Here is a 15,076-nt window from a genome sequence, read left to right on the forward strand (position 1 = left end):
TAATATTGCACATGTAGTTGGAAAAGTAGCAATATTTTCAGCCAATCCTAAGGAGACATAGTTGACTGCAGTAAAAAGAGTCTTTAGATATCTGAAAGAAACTAAAGATTATGGATTATGGTACAAGAAATCTGGATACCTTGAGCTAAAAGTCTACATTGACATTGATTGGGAAGGAAATGTTGATGAGATAAAGAGTACTAGTGGTGGATCTTTCTTTTTAGGAGAAAGATTAGTAGCGTGGATAAGCAAGAAGCAGAGTTGTATCTCATAGTCCACTAATGAAACTAAATATGTAGCAACTACAATTAATTGTTTAAACATTGTATGGATCAAAAAAATGTTGGAATGAATGCAAGAGGAAGTCAGAGCACCTGTAACAATCTATTTTGAGAATACTAGTGCAATAAAAATATCAAAGAATCTTGTAATGCATGCAAATACAAAGAACATATCAATTAATTACCACTACTTGAGAAAACAAGTTCAAGAAAAACAAGTCAGACTGGAGTATGTGAAGTCTAAAGAGCAGTTAGTAGGTATATTCACCAAGTCATTGCCTAAGGATTTTTTTGAGCATCTAAGAGGTAAACTAGGGGTCCTTTCCATATCTCATATTTAGTAGGGGAGATGTAGGATTGCATCAATTAAATATTGATCATAATATCTGTATGGAGTTGATGTAGGAGTTCACTCTTTAGGAACTATCCAAGAGTTGTGAGAGGATGTAATAGAAGTGATCAGTACATGCAGGGTAAAAGGTATAAATATAAGGTTTTATAAGTTTCTAATTGAAGCTTATAGTTACTTTTTACATTGCTGTTAAAGGGGCATAATAACCTATTGTTGTAAAAGGGGGAGAAAATATGCAAAAAGGGAGAGATTACTAAAGAAGATGATAATAATAATAAAATATATACAAAGGGGGAGTATAAGTAGAATAAAGAACCTAGTGTAGAGTAGAGAACTAAAGTTGTAGAGAACTTGGTATAGTCAGAACTGAAGATGTTGATTTATGGTATTGGATGGTTTTCTTCATAATGTGATAATATTATGCCCCTAATTCCAAAGGGGGAGATTATTATCCCCAATTGATAATGTTGAAGATAAGGGAGATAATGTTTTTGAAAGAGTCATATTAGTTGTTATGTTGTCATTAATGTCAAGCCTAAAAAGGTAAGACATTATGCCAATTCAATAAAATGCTAAATTATCTAAAGGATGTAGTGTTGATTGATGAAGAGGATTTGTAAAGATAACGATGAAGAAGAAAATGGAATGGGAGAAAGTATTTATGAGTATGTGAATTTTAATGAGAGCTTGATTAGTTGGACTTTGGAAAGATAATGTTGACTTGATTATTTTACAAGATTTGATTAAGTGTTTAGAACATGTATAGGCAAGTTATGTTAGTTTGTAAAGAAGGAAAGAAGTCATGAAGTGAGAAGACAAAGTAACTGTAAGTTGCACCAAGCTAGACAATGAGGTTAGTAAATGAAGGACTAATAGTCATTGAGCATTTATAATAGTCACCAAGCACAAGTTAAGTAAGTGAAGAATGAATAGAATTACCTGAGCAAGTATAGTGGTAACCAAGCATACTATTGACCGAGCGAGTGTAGTGTTAACTAAGCAAGGGAAAGATGAATAATTTTTGGAAGAATCAATTTGAGGTAGACATTTGGTGAAAATATGGATTGACTCAAAAGTTTTTAAGGAAAAGACAAATTTTGTTGAGAGATCTACATATGGATAAATTCAAAGAAGATATGATTATGGAGATTTAATGGTTAAAAAATGAGTTCAAAGTTTGAGGTCAACACATGATACCCGGGTGTCTAGATTCAATATATCCAAGTTGGAAAATAATCAAATGGTAGTGATTAAGTGGAAAAATGTTGGAGAATCTGGTGAATTGATAGTACTCTATCTATATAAGGGATGAAAAATATGTTCATAGTTGTTTATCAAGTTATTGTTGAAGTAGATATCCAAAGTGGCCACCGAGTAGAGCAACATTGGAAGTGCAAAGTTGATGAGTTTGAGTGGATCAACGAAAATAGGAACAAACTAGGAAAAATTATGAATGAAATGGAGATATGAAACAACAAGGTAGTTACATTATTTATTATATCATTTCACTTTTACTATCTAACAATAATAGTACAAAATCTCTTGTTTGAGTGGACTTAACAATCTTATTTGTAAATCCTTTTTAAGGTGACATTTTGTTGAATGTTTGTGAGCCCTTAATAATAGGCCCTAAATTAAGGAGTGATAAGGTCTAGATGATATTTGGTGTAAATACTCTAATAAGATCACATCTAATGATGTACATATAACCCTTAACAAGGTTGGCTCCTAGCCGAGCTCACCTAAGAGGAGTGAAAGTTTTGGGTTGCTAGTTCCCAGGTAGGTTTTCCCTTAACAGAGTTTCCACATTACAAATCTTTGTGTCAAAGTGTGTTCATGCTTGTGCTACATGTTATTTTATGTTTTTAATGATAAGTATCAAATTGAATATTATTTTGGAGATTGGATCTATTTATTGAGCTTGTTTATTGAAAGTCTGATTTGTTAATTTGGTGAATTGGTGTTAAGGACTTGTAGATAAGTAATTCACCCCCCTCTTAGTTTTCTAACAATTAGACATCTACTAATTTATGATTAGAGCTTTGGTATAGCTTGGTGAATAGCTCAATATCACCACAACTCATTATATGGCTAAATGTCCTTGATAATAGATATTGTCTTGAATCTATCTTTAGGATCTATGTAATACCCTTCTTCTTTATCATATTGTTATTACAACAAATTTTTTTCTCTTGTCTTGGATGATGAGAAATGTAACAAAAAATATAAAGATGATAATGGAATTATTCGCTCCCCTTTTCAAGAAGCATGTATCTCACTATAGTGCATAAACAACCTATAAAAGGAACCTTTGTGAGTTGATATTGATTTCAAAAACACTATTTCAAGGTGTCCCAACTAAATTATTCCACCATCTTAATCCTTTCCAATTGTCCCAATTTTAACTTAACCACACTTGAAAAGATACAATTGGTAATAAACATTAGTCATGTAATGTATAATTTCATAATGTGATGGTCATTATTAAAAAATCATTAGCTTCATCCTTCACCAAAATTTTGATGGAGCATATTTTCAAACTCTAATTCTTTCACCACTCTAATTATTAGAGTATAATGTTCGTAGTCTCATTCTTTCTGATTTCACTAATTCTATCACTCACACAAATTAATCTATCCTTCTCTTTGAAACTTCATTATTAAAGGTATGGAAATCAACACTAACACAAATAGTACAATGGTATTACTCTTCTTAAATTAGTAGAGTGCTTACAAGAACCAAAAATATAGAACTAAAGAATACCATATTGCAAAATTTTGTTGTTCTTTAGCCTCTTTGGCAAAGATTAATGTAGCAAAGAAAATGATGAAGATGAAAGTGGAATCATTTGTTGGAGTAGATCAAACCTAGATAGATAGCCTTTGCAGATTCCTATAAAATTTAGAAGCCATGTTTCAAGGCTTCATATCTATATTATTCCACTCTTACAATTATTTTTCATTCCCCAAAACCTTATGCAATCACATTTGAAAATATATAATCATGGAAATCAACATCAGTCGTGTCTTATTCAACGTCACCATGTTCTAGACATAATGGTAGATGCTAATGTTGTTACAACATTCTTTGCAGTTGCCCTTCCTTGATCAAAACTTCATAGTTAGCAATATCTCAATTTATAGTAACCCTAATAATATAATGACATCATTGTGCTTAATCTAATAGTGCAGTTATAAGACTAGAGAGCACAAGACAAAAAAATTTATTCTAATCAATTAAAATAAATCATTTTTGCTCCCTCTTTATAGAATTTTTTTGTAGAGGAATACCCTATCTAACAGAGTAAGTTGACATTAAATAAAGGTTATCGTTATATATCCTAAATAGATTCTAATATGATTGTCTCAATTCCTTGAAAAGTGTAAATGATATAAATTATGCTTAAAAATATAAAATCATGTCAATAAACATGACTCGTGTAAAAAAATGAAAATATCCTTCAAAAATCAAAATATTCATGATCCAAAATAGACTTCAATCAAATAGAATTAATGTTAGTAATAATAAATGAGATTTGTCTATATAGGACTAAGACAAATTAGAAATTAGTTTTTGGAAAAGACTAATTCACCAAAGAAAATGAAGATGAAAGTAAAATAATTTGTTGGAGTAGAGCAAACCTAGATAGATAGCCTTTTTAGATTCCTATAAACTTTAGAAGCCATGTTTCAAGGCTTCACATATATATTATTCTAGTCTTACAATTGTTTTTCATTCTCTAGATTCTTATGCAATCACATTTGAAAATATATAATCATGGAAATCCAAATTAGTCATGTTCTATTCAACTTTACCATGTTCTAGACATAATGGAAGACCCTAATGTTGTCACAACATTCTTTCCTTGACCACTCTCCCCTCTCATTATTTTGAATTTCATCCATCCTACCTCTGACTACAATTGGTCACTTTTTACCTGTAAAGCTTCATAGTTGGAGGTAACTCAATTTATAGTAACCCTGACAATAGAATGACATCATTGTCCTTAAACTAATAGTGTAGTTATAATACTACGCAACACAAAACTAAAAATATTATTTTGATCAATTAAAATAAATATTTTTTGCTCCCTCTTTACAAAAAAGTTCTCTAGTATATCACTCTATCTAACAAAGTAAGTCATCATTGAATAAAGATTATGATTATATATCCTAAATAGATTATAATATGATTGTCTTGATTTGTTGAAAAGTGTAAATGATAGAAATCACGCTTAAAAATGTGAAATCATGTCAATAAACATGACTTGTATAAAAAATGGAAGTATCCTTCAAAAATCAAAATACACATGATCCAAAATAGATTTCAATCATATAGAATTAATTTTAGTAATAAAAAATGATATTTGTCTATCTTGGACCAAGACAAATCAAAAATTATTTTTTGGCAATGAGTATTATCATTCCTCTTTAGAATTGTGGGGGTACATTTCCATGCTTTTGGTCATGTAGGTCATTATTAATGAGTCCTACTTCCTAAATTCTTGTATATATTATATCTTGAACAATGCAAGATTCTATATAAAGTTAGTGTTCAATGAATTCTTGACTCCTTGCACCATGTCAAGTGAAGGGTGAAGACATTTTAATATGCCCTAATTATTGGATTGCAAGGACTTGAATAATGCATGTAGCTAGTAACAACTTATATTGTAAATTTAGTTAGCTAGTTATGGGCTAATTGATCTCAAGTATTACCTCTTATGGTTGCATTTGATTTTGTATTAGTTTAATTTGAAATGGAATATTTCCCTATCTTGAGGCTATATTTATGTGTGTGATAATATATTAGCATTGTGAGGTGTTTTTGGTTGCGGTATCATTACTGACATAAGTGATAGATTATACTTGTACTTGCCTTTTTTTTTATTATGTATGCATGATGTTCCAGTTGTGGTGTGATGTGATGTTTTATGATTATGTTGTTAAGAAGTGAAGCTCACACATAATGGAGGGGGTGGGGTGAATTAATTGTGAGAAAATATAATTAAGATCAAACTTAAAATCTAATCTCTAACAATTAAAATAATGATGTACAATGATAAGAAATCATACACTATAATACAATGACTTGTTGATTGGGGAAACCCTTTATCAAAGGGAAAGCCCTAATGGGTATGGTACTCACAAGATACTATTAGGGCTTATAGGTACTAAGATGGGGGATGGGGTGAATCGTTACAATCAAATATTTCCAAACTTTATTTGTGGACCTATAAAATTGAATTACCAACTTCCAAATGACTAAATATATAAATGATATCAACAAGTAAAGCACAATAAGATCAAATTACTACACACATATGACACATATCATAATAATTTTGGTCATGTGAAAACCCTTTTTATAAGGTAAAAATTACAATGGGGATGATGCCCACAAAGTTCACTATTGTAGTAAATGAGTTGTCATGTTAATAGAATAAAACTACCCCATCTAAGTGTTCAATTATGAATGAATTTGTAACATATTAGAAGTACAAACAAATCTACTAAGATTTACCTTTTAAGAGGCTTTATAAAACTATTTTTAAAGTCCACCCTATTAGGGGATTTACAACTAGAGCCTATTAGGGTTCATCCAATCTAGGTGTTTACTGGTTGTAACTTTTAGGAAATAACTAAATCTCTAATGTGGTTATAGAAAATTTTTCCTATCAGATCACTTCTACTCTCTGATTTGATTATTTTTCTCCATTCACTTCTCTTCTTTATACCTTGATTAAAACTACTTAGTCACTCTCTTATGCTAGGTTTCCTTTCTTGCATCAATCATTCTCTTTCATCAGTTTATTTCTTTTCTCTTCTCTTCATCATCATCAAACGATCCATTAGATAACATATATGTTTACTTGTAAAATTTTTGACTCTTAATCTTGACTCTTCATTTCAAATTTCAATTTCCCTCTTTGTCTTCTTATGCATTTCACATATTTCAATGATTTAATTAGATTGGGTCAGCCTTTATTTCTATTTACCTATCTTCTACTTATATTGATCCAAATGTATCACCTTGCCTAATGTAATCTCACATCTCTTTTTTGTATTAACTAAAGATCCAACTAATATCTCTTGTACTTCACTTTTTGGATTCACACTATCCAATATAATTTTCTTTATAGATTTGACTTCTTCTTTGACTCATTTTTACATCCTCCAAACTCTTTGTCTAATGCTCATCGATCATCACTTAGTGATCATCGTTCATGACAAGTGTCCTTTATTCTCATAAACATATTGACATGTGCCTTTAACAATGAACATGTTAGAATGTGCCAACTTAGTTCTCACCAATCTTTACTAAAAATATTATGATTACAATCAATGATAACTATCTAACAATCAAATACCTTTTCAAACAAGAAATGTTAGGTAATGAAATGATCTCCTAATGATATTCCAATGCCAATAAGCTCAAAAATTGCCCCCTTTAAAATTGACAATAATACCTTCTAATATCCTTGAGATAATTGAGTTCAAATCTCTAAATTTCTTCACTTCTTTAGATATTCTCCCCCTTGGATCATTTCTCCTCCTTCCTTTTCACAACTTGTGATATCTAGTCTTCTACAAAACTTCAATTGTGATTTATAGTTTTTTCCCCTTTGACAACAATGTCAAAAGTGTAATCTTTAATAACATGTAATCATTAATTTATAATCTCTCAAATATAACCTTATAACTAGATTTTTCCAACTCTAGGGATGTCTCCCAAGTCTTCTTGAGATGACTTGACACAATAAACTATTCTTGCATCTTAGTTCCTATCTCATCCAAATTTTCAATTAATTACATGCTTATTAGTACTAATACTTCCTCTGTTATCTTTATTTTTCTCTACATCGCCTCTAAGATAGTGGATAGAAGTGCTTGCACTTGGTATGTCATTATTCTACTATCTTACACTTCTTGTAGTTGTCTTATCTTGATCAAAATTTTCTTCACAACTTCATTGAATATAGTTAGTGAGCTTGATATTGGACCAAGTTGGCTTCTTAGTTTCCCCAATTTTTTTTGTTCTTCACCTTTTTGTTGCTCAAAATCCTTCATTGTCTTTAAATAGTTATATATCTTGGTCAAAGTGTTCCCAACCTCTTTTAGTGCTTCTTTTACCTCCTTTACTGCATTTGTCATCTTACCTATTATTTAGTGATCTTCTCAACTATTTTCTTTTCATTTTCTTTCAAAGTTTTCTTTGATCATGCTTGTTTCTATATATTGTAAATTCATTTCTTAATCATATATAAAGATCCTCTTCAACTAAATCTTCAACTTTGTTGTTGTTTCTTCACAATAATTAGCTCAAGACTAAGCATCCTTCTCACTTGATATTCTTCCTCACTCTTTTCATGTTTCTCTTTTTCCTAACTTTCTCCAATCATTTAAACTTTCTCTTCAAGTTTATTTACCTCTGCCTATCTTGTAGACAATTCTAGTTGACCAATTATGTCATCACCCCTAGCCTCACTAGTTGGTGACTTCTCATGTTGTGTTTCTATTTCCTCTACCTATTGGGGAATATATAATACCATACAACCAAGTGATGGGCCCCAATTTTGGTATACTTAGGCTAATATATAATATTCTTTTCATATACTTTCAAGAACCTTTTTCAAGACCTTTTTATGCTACTACAAAAACTTTAAGCATTAATTATGGATAATATATGGACTTTTATAATTTGTATTATATGCTAACATGAATACATCTTTATGTTATTCCATGGCTGAATACCTATTGTTTTGATGATAGTATGGAATTTGTTTTGAAATCACACGCCTAAGAATTTCTTGTAGCCATTGTCATTATGAGTCTTGCAACCACTATGGGGAATTACTACTTCAACTTTAATATGTGGATGGAATGATGAATCATATGTAAGGGTTTATACTGAATTAACCTGAGGTTGTAGGACTCTTGGTTAGAACATGTAGGTACTAGAGTTGAGAAAAAGACAGAGCTACTACTTAAAGACTACCATAGGACCATGTCAAAGAGGGACTCTTCAACAATGGATAAGGAAGTAAGTTAATGGTCTAGCCATTGCTTACTGAAATGTATTAAATTATTCTAAGAGAGGCTTGTTGTTCACCATAGATCTAGCAGTAGTGCTTCTTTATGATCCAACAATCTAGGATAGTGGTTCCTTAATTATTTAACCTATTCATACTCTTTCCTCTTTCTCATTATGACCATTCTTCATTATAAAATAGATAAAACTATAATAAATGTTTCCCTATTTCAAGGCAATGTTTGGTTAGTTAGTTAAGAATTCTTGAATAAAAGGGTCTTGTTTACTCTTAGTAAGGACAAAAATGATAGGTTGATGTATTTTGTAATAGCAATATAGTTGCAAGTATGCTGATGTACCTATTGAATCCATTATCAATAAAGTTACAAAGTTTTCCATTTGAGTGTGTTGCATTAATCTATACACTACCTAAGGGGGTCCACTTGGGGATTTGTTCTCTTTAATTTCTAACTTAGGTTAGTTACCAATATTATTAGTTAATTTCCAGTTATGCTTTATGTATTATTTTTCATTAGTAACTTAGCATGACCACTCTTGCAACTTATAGAAACACAAAGCTATATGTTGCTCCTGTAACCACTAGGAACAAAGTTGCATTTGTCCTAGAAAGCTAAGAATAGGTTGATTACTTGTAGTAGGAGTAAAATGACCTTTTACATTTTTGTATGGTGATTCTCGGTAGAATCTATGTCTAAAAAAGAGCGTAGTGCATATATCATGCTGACCCATTTCAAGTTTAACATCCCTAGTTTGATGATTAAATGATGTCTTAGGTGCTAATTTGGTTGTTAGTTGATATTTCCAATCCCTAAGTAAAGTAATATCTATTCCCAAGTCATAAATCATATCTAGGACACTACATTTTTGGCAGCACTGCTAGGGATGGTATCAAACTAAGAGCCTTGTTAGACATAATAGTTGCATTTCTAAAATTTCCATTTTTAGAATTCCTATTATTAGTTTATAATTTCTTTTACTGTATGCATATAATAAAGGACCACCTTGGGAGGTTCATCCCACATAAAGACTCCTTCGAATTAGAGAAAATTCTTGAACTTGAGCTGGAAATTCCCCAAGAAGAATAACAACCATTGGAAAACCTATTTGTTGATGCTCTAGAAGATTTTCCTTCACCACCATCCTCGTTAGGAACACTGCATTTGAACAACCTCTTGGTGAGGTAGAATATCAAGATAACTTATCCTTTGTTATCTATTAGCCATGAAAATAGAGAGGCCCATCACCTCCTCTGCTAAGGATGGCATGACCTATATTTCTCTTTCCTATCCCTAACTTGCATGACAACAATAAGTTAAAGAATATCCTTGCTTCTGCACTTCCAAAGTTTTATGGTCTCATCTGTGAGGGCTCACCTTGACCCATCATAGAATAGTTGATACATTGTTATTTTGATACACCATGATTCGATATGTCGAGGCATTATTAGACTGACTGGACATTATTATGTTATTTTATGTCGTGTGATGTTTTACTTTGAGATGCTTAATCATGTTATTTAAATGTTTTATGAACATGCATATTTATGATGTAGTACATGTGAATGTAGGATTAGGAATATGATTAATACCTTAATTATGTAATTTTTAATAGTTAAACATATGGATAGAAATCAAATAATAGTTATTTATATAAAAGATTGACATTTTGATTTATGTGATTATCCATATGAGTTTTAAATATATGCATGTGATTTTTCTTGAGCTAATAATGTGTGAAATGAGTGTGCAAGATTATTAGCTAGGAAATCTAACAAAGAATCGAAACTTGACCCTATGTATAGTTTGTGAAACATAGGGTTGAGTCTAATGAAAGATGCAAACCCCGTTGTTTTGTATTTCATTTGTATCATAATTTGAATGCCATTTTGTAATTGAAAAATGTTTAATATTTTGTAACAATGATCTCATAGTGTCACTTGACACTCGTAATTCATATATGTATATCAACATGATAATTAGGGTTAGCCAAGAAACCTAATAATCTGAGATGGACCAGGTTAGTAACCTAATACAAATTAGTTGGTAACTGAGATTAATTACCCTAATTAGGGTTCAGTGGTAAGATTGCATTCCTAGAGTTTTTAGAAAGTCTAAATATTTAAAGTAATTTAATAGGTCCTAAAATGGTCCTAGAGGCCAAAATTAATGAAAACTAAGTGCCTAGGGGGTATATGTATGGGTTGAGGCATTTTCCACCCTCATAGACCCTTTTGTTGACTTTTGTGACCACCAAAATATCCCATTTTTACTTTAGTGGAAAAATTTGAACTTCACCATGAGTTTGACAAGTTTATACTCCACCATAAAGTTTGTCTTAGTGATAGAATTAAGTTAGAAGACCCTAGAAGGCCTTAGTCAAGTCTAGAGTTATTGCAATTTTTAGGTGGTTGAGTGAGGAGCCTATTTAGTTGCAAATTTGAGGGTTGAAGAGTGTTCATCCAATCTCTACATTTAGAGAGAGTAAAGGCATGATTCAAGAAGGAAGAAGGGATAGCTCTTCTCAAAATTTTAGTTTTCTATAACCATTTGCGAAGGTAGGAATCCTTTGAGTTCATGTTCTTCATGTTGTGTTTTCATTGCTTAAGTAGGTTTTCTGCATGTGTGTGTATTCATATGTATGATGAAACATGTAAGGGATGAGATTGTGATGGGTTTCTTAATTTTTTTCTTTTCATGTTTTACATTTTGGTTTTATGAGGGAAATTGTAAGGGTTGTGTTGGCATCACTTAGCCTTAGATAGGGTAGAAGTGGCCATGTATGAGAGGAGGGCTTCAATTTGACTCTAGGTAGTACAAAGTCTCTCCTCATGAGAAGGAGAGGGAGAGAGCAGGGTGATATGGGCCCCTACTCATCAGTACAAACCATGTTGGTGTTTTGGGAATTAAGAAGTGAAAGGATAGAAGTTCTCATGATTATAGCCTCGAAAGGGGCATCTATTTTAGTGTTGTGAATGACTTCTCCTACCCTAGAAAAATCTACCTTCTTCCTAGTTTGGTTCGATAATGAACCTATTGTGTAAACCTGGGATGGGAGTATTTGGTTGTATGTGTCCTTGTGTTGAATTTGTTTGTCTCCCTGTCAATTTTTGGTTCTCCATGGTTACCTTGATGTAATTTGTAGATTTTGTAGTGGCTACCTTGATATGGAGCCAATCTAGAATTCAAGATTTTGGTATTTTGATTTAAATGTCTTGGAGACTTCTCCTCGAGATAATGATCCTATTGTAAACTTCATTGTGAAAATTGTTTTCTAAATAAAAATGATATCGAGTTTTCTTCCCTGGTTCTTTCCCAATGGAGTCTTAAATTAGGTGATTGAATAAAATGAATAAGAAGTGGCTAGCCCATGTATGTTGAAAAAAAAAGAGCATTTTCCTTTCATATGATATGTTTTATGATTCAAGTGTGTATGCATATGTTTAGCGGTGATTAGATGAAATGATATTTTGATCACATAAAAACTAGTTTTAAAGGACTTGAAACCTTTAACAAAGTATCAGAGAAACAATAACATAAAAGTTCAAAGAATAGAAGGCCTTAGAACCAAAAGAGAACCGATAGAAAAAACCATAAAAAAGGAGGCCAAAGTACAACTATGCAGTAAAAGATAGCAAAAGAAAAGCAAAAAGATAGCTTTCGAATAGCTACAAAGTCTTCAACAGATCCACAGCTTGGTCTACCAGAATGTTCATATTTTCTGCAGAAGCTTTCATGTCATCCAACTTTTTAGCTTGCACTCCTTCAATCTTCTTAGAGTGCGCTTGCTTGGGCCGTAGTCCTCATTCACAACAGGGGAATCTAGACCTCTACTCTATTCCATCTTGTTCAGCAGGGGTTGAAGTTGTTAGCCACAGTCTTCAAAATATTGTAGTTTTGATCTGCCAGTTTCTTGACTATTTTCTCCATATTACTCACTCTAGAATCCAAACCATCCATCCTTTTTTGAAGATCTTTTCCAAATTGATCTAGGTTCCTATTCTTAGTTTCAATTTTTGGCACATGCTTCATCAAGTTTTTTACCACCTCTGCATTGCCAATAACCTCAAAGAGCCTATCAATGTGATGACCTAGTGTTCTCTCCCCCCTTTACATCTTGCTGAGCTGATCAAAGTCCCATGATATATCCTACATTTTCTATTTTAGGGTACCAATATACTTCATTATTGACCCTGGGTTACCCATGATTCCCTTTAGGAACTCTTGGTCATCCTCTTCCTTGTTAGGCTCAAAGTGGTTCTCCCGCTCCCCCTGTTTGTTTCTGTCCAAGTCCACCTCCTTGATGTCATTATCATCACCCACATCCTGAGCCAGCTCCTTTTTTCTTTTTCTTTCCACTCTCTTAATTAAGAGTTCATTGTCAGAGGGGACATAATCCCTTTCAACATTCTTTCCCCTATTTCTCGACACCCTTCCCAAACTTCCTCTCTTCTCAAGATGAAATGATATATAAAGTTATAAAATTTGATATTCCAAACTATGTTAAGGAAGTTTGATTTAGCCAATTGGTATTTCATTGTATTATAGTAATTATTGAGAAGAAAAAAACTCCTATTCAAATGCTTAAATATTACATCAAAGACTATGTTATAATTCAACCTAGAGAAAAAAATTATCCCCTTGCCATATAAATTAGATTGTATTTGAAAATGACACTTAGAAAAAAAAGGATACTTAAGAAAATTTATCATCCTAGAGCAAAATTTCTCTTTGCCCTTTGTATGGGAAAAATTTAATCCCCTCCTAGAATAGAGAATATTCCCTTTTGATTCCATTTAATACCTTTAGATACCATTTTAAAGGAAAATCTTGTAATTTAAAAATGAATTAAAAATAAATCAATAAACTAAAACTAATTGTCTTACCTTATCCTATTCTCACCAAAAAAACTTTGTTGCATAACTCCTTTAAAATATCCACCACATGTGTGATGATGTCATCCCACTTTCCCCTCTCCCCAAAAGTGGGCGCATAACATCAAATTGCATAAGGATGAGATTTTGGTTTAATAACATTTAGGGGAGTCTGACATGGAAGTTTCCCCTTGAATGGACTGGTGGTCAAACTTGCACCTCCCTTTCCCATATGTACCTTCCTAGATATGCTTGGGGTAGTGTGTGCAGTTTGGGAAGCACACAAGCCCACTTGGGCCATGTATCACCACTTGGGGGTTGTGTAGGGAGGTTAGGTGGAGGATCCACTTGCCAAGTGGGATGGGGTTAGGTGTTAGGATATGTTAAATGTTAAAGTTAGTTAGTTAGGGGTTAGGAATTAGTAAAGATTAATTATTGATAAGTGTAGTGATTAGTTACTAAGTAAAGTAGGTAAAGCTTAGATAGTTAATGTTTTATTAAGTGTGGAAATTGATTTAGTATTTAGTATTAGGATAATAGTTAAGTAGTTAGGTTAGTTAAAATTAATTGTTATAGGTATTAGTTAAAATTAGTGTTTGAGCAAAATGTACTGTTATTTTTGCTTTATTTAAATTATATTAAATGTTTAGATATGCTTGTTTTTAGATTAGGATTGTAGATTAAAGTGTTATTATTTTGTTTTAGTTATTCAAGTTATTACAGTAAATTATAAATGGTAGCTTTATTTAAATAATCGATTGTTTAGTTTAGAAATTAGATATGTTGTCTTTTAATTTTGAAAGAAGAATATAGGGAATAATATGGTATAGTTTTAAAAAGGGGGATATAATTATTTTTTAGAAGTTTTTGAGTTTTAATTTTAATATTTGAATTTTTTTAAATAACCTTGTAAATCTAATTTCTATAATTTATAATTTTGATGAAGTTTTATAGGTAACTGAGAACATTAGTCTATTTGGTTAAGACTAAATGAACATTATAACGTTGAATTAACTTATGGAATAAATGTTTAAATATTTTGATGGCCAATATTATTATTATTTTTATTAGTTTAAGAAGTTCTTTTAAACATTGGGAACAAGTATTATAGTAATTAGACAAACACTCTTAAAGGATGTAACCTGTTCAATTAGGAGATAGACCGAGACATGAAATGAAATATGGATCTCTAGAAACCCTAATGGTGACTTATGTGTGTCTTTAGTCAAACTGGTATTAACATAGTAGATTAATTAACTTAAAAAAAATGTGTGTTTTTGCCCTATTATTTTGGGCATGACATCATCATTGAAGACCTTGATTCCTTCCTCTTTGATTTTGATATCCTCTATAGGACCTATGACTATACAACAAATGCTCATAAAGTGAAGTTGTTTTCCTCAACTCTGGAAGAATTAACTCTTAGGTGGTTCATGGGATTAGGGGCCAATGATACTACAACATGGGATTACATGAATGACTTGTTCCTAGGGAAGTATAAAGAATATTGTTAGGGGAGTG

Source organism: Cupressus sempervirens, chromosome 11 (assembly GCF_028749045.1).
Source record: "Cupressus sempervirens isolate cs-2001-9-10 chromosome 11, ASM2874904v1, whole genome shotgun sequence".
Taxonomy (NCBI): domain Eukaryota; kingdom Viridiplantae; phylum Streptophyta; class Pinopsida; order Cupressales; family Cupressaceae; genus Cupressus; species Cupressus sempervirens.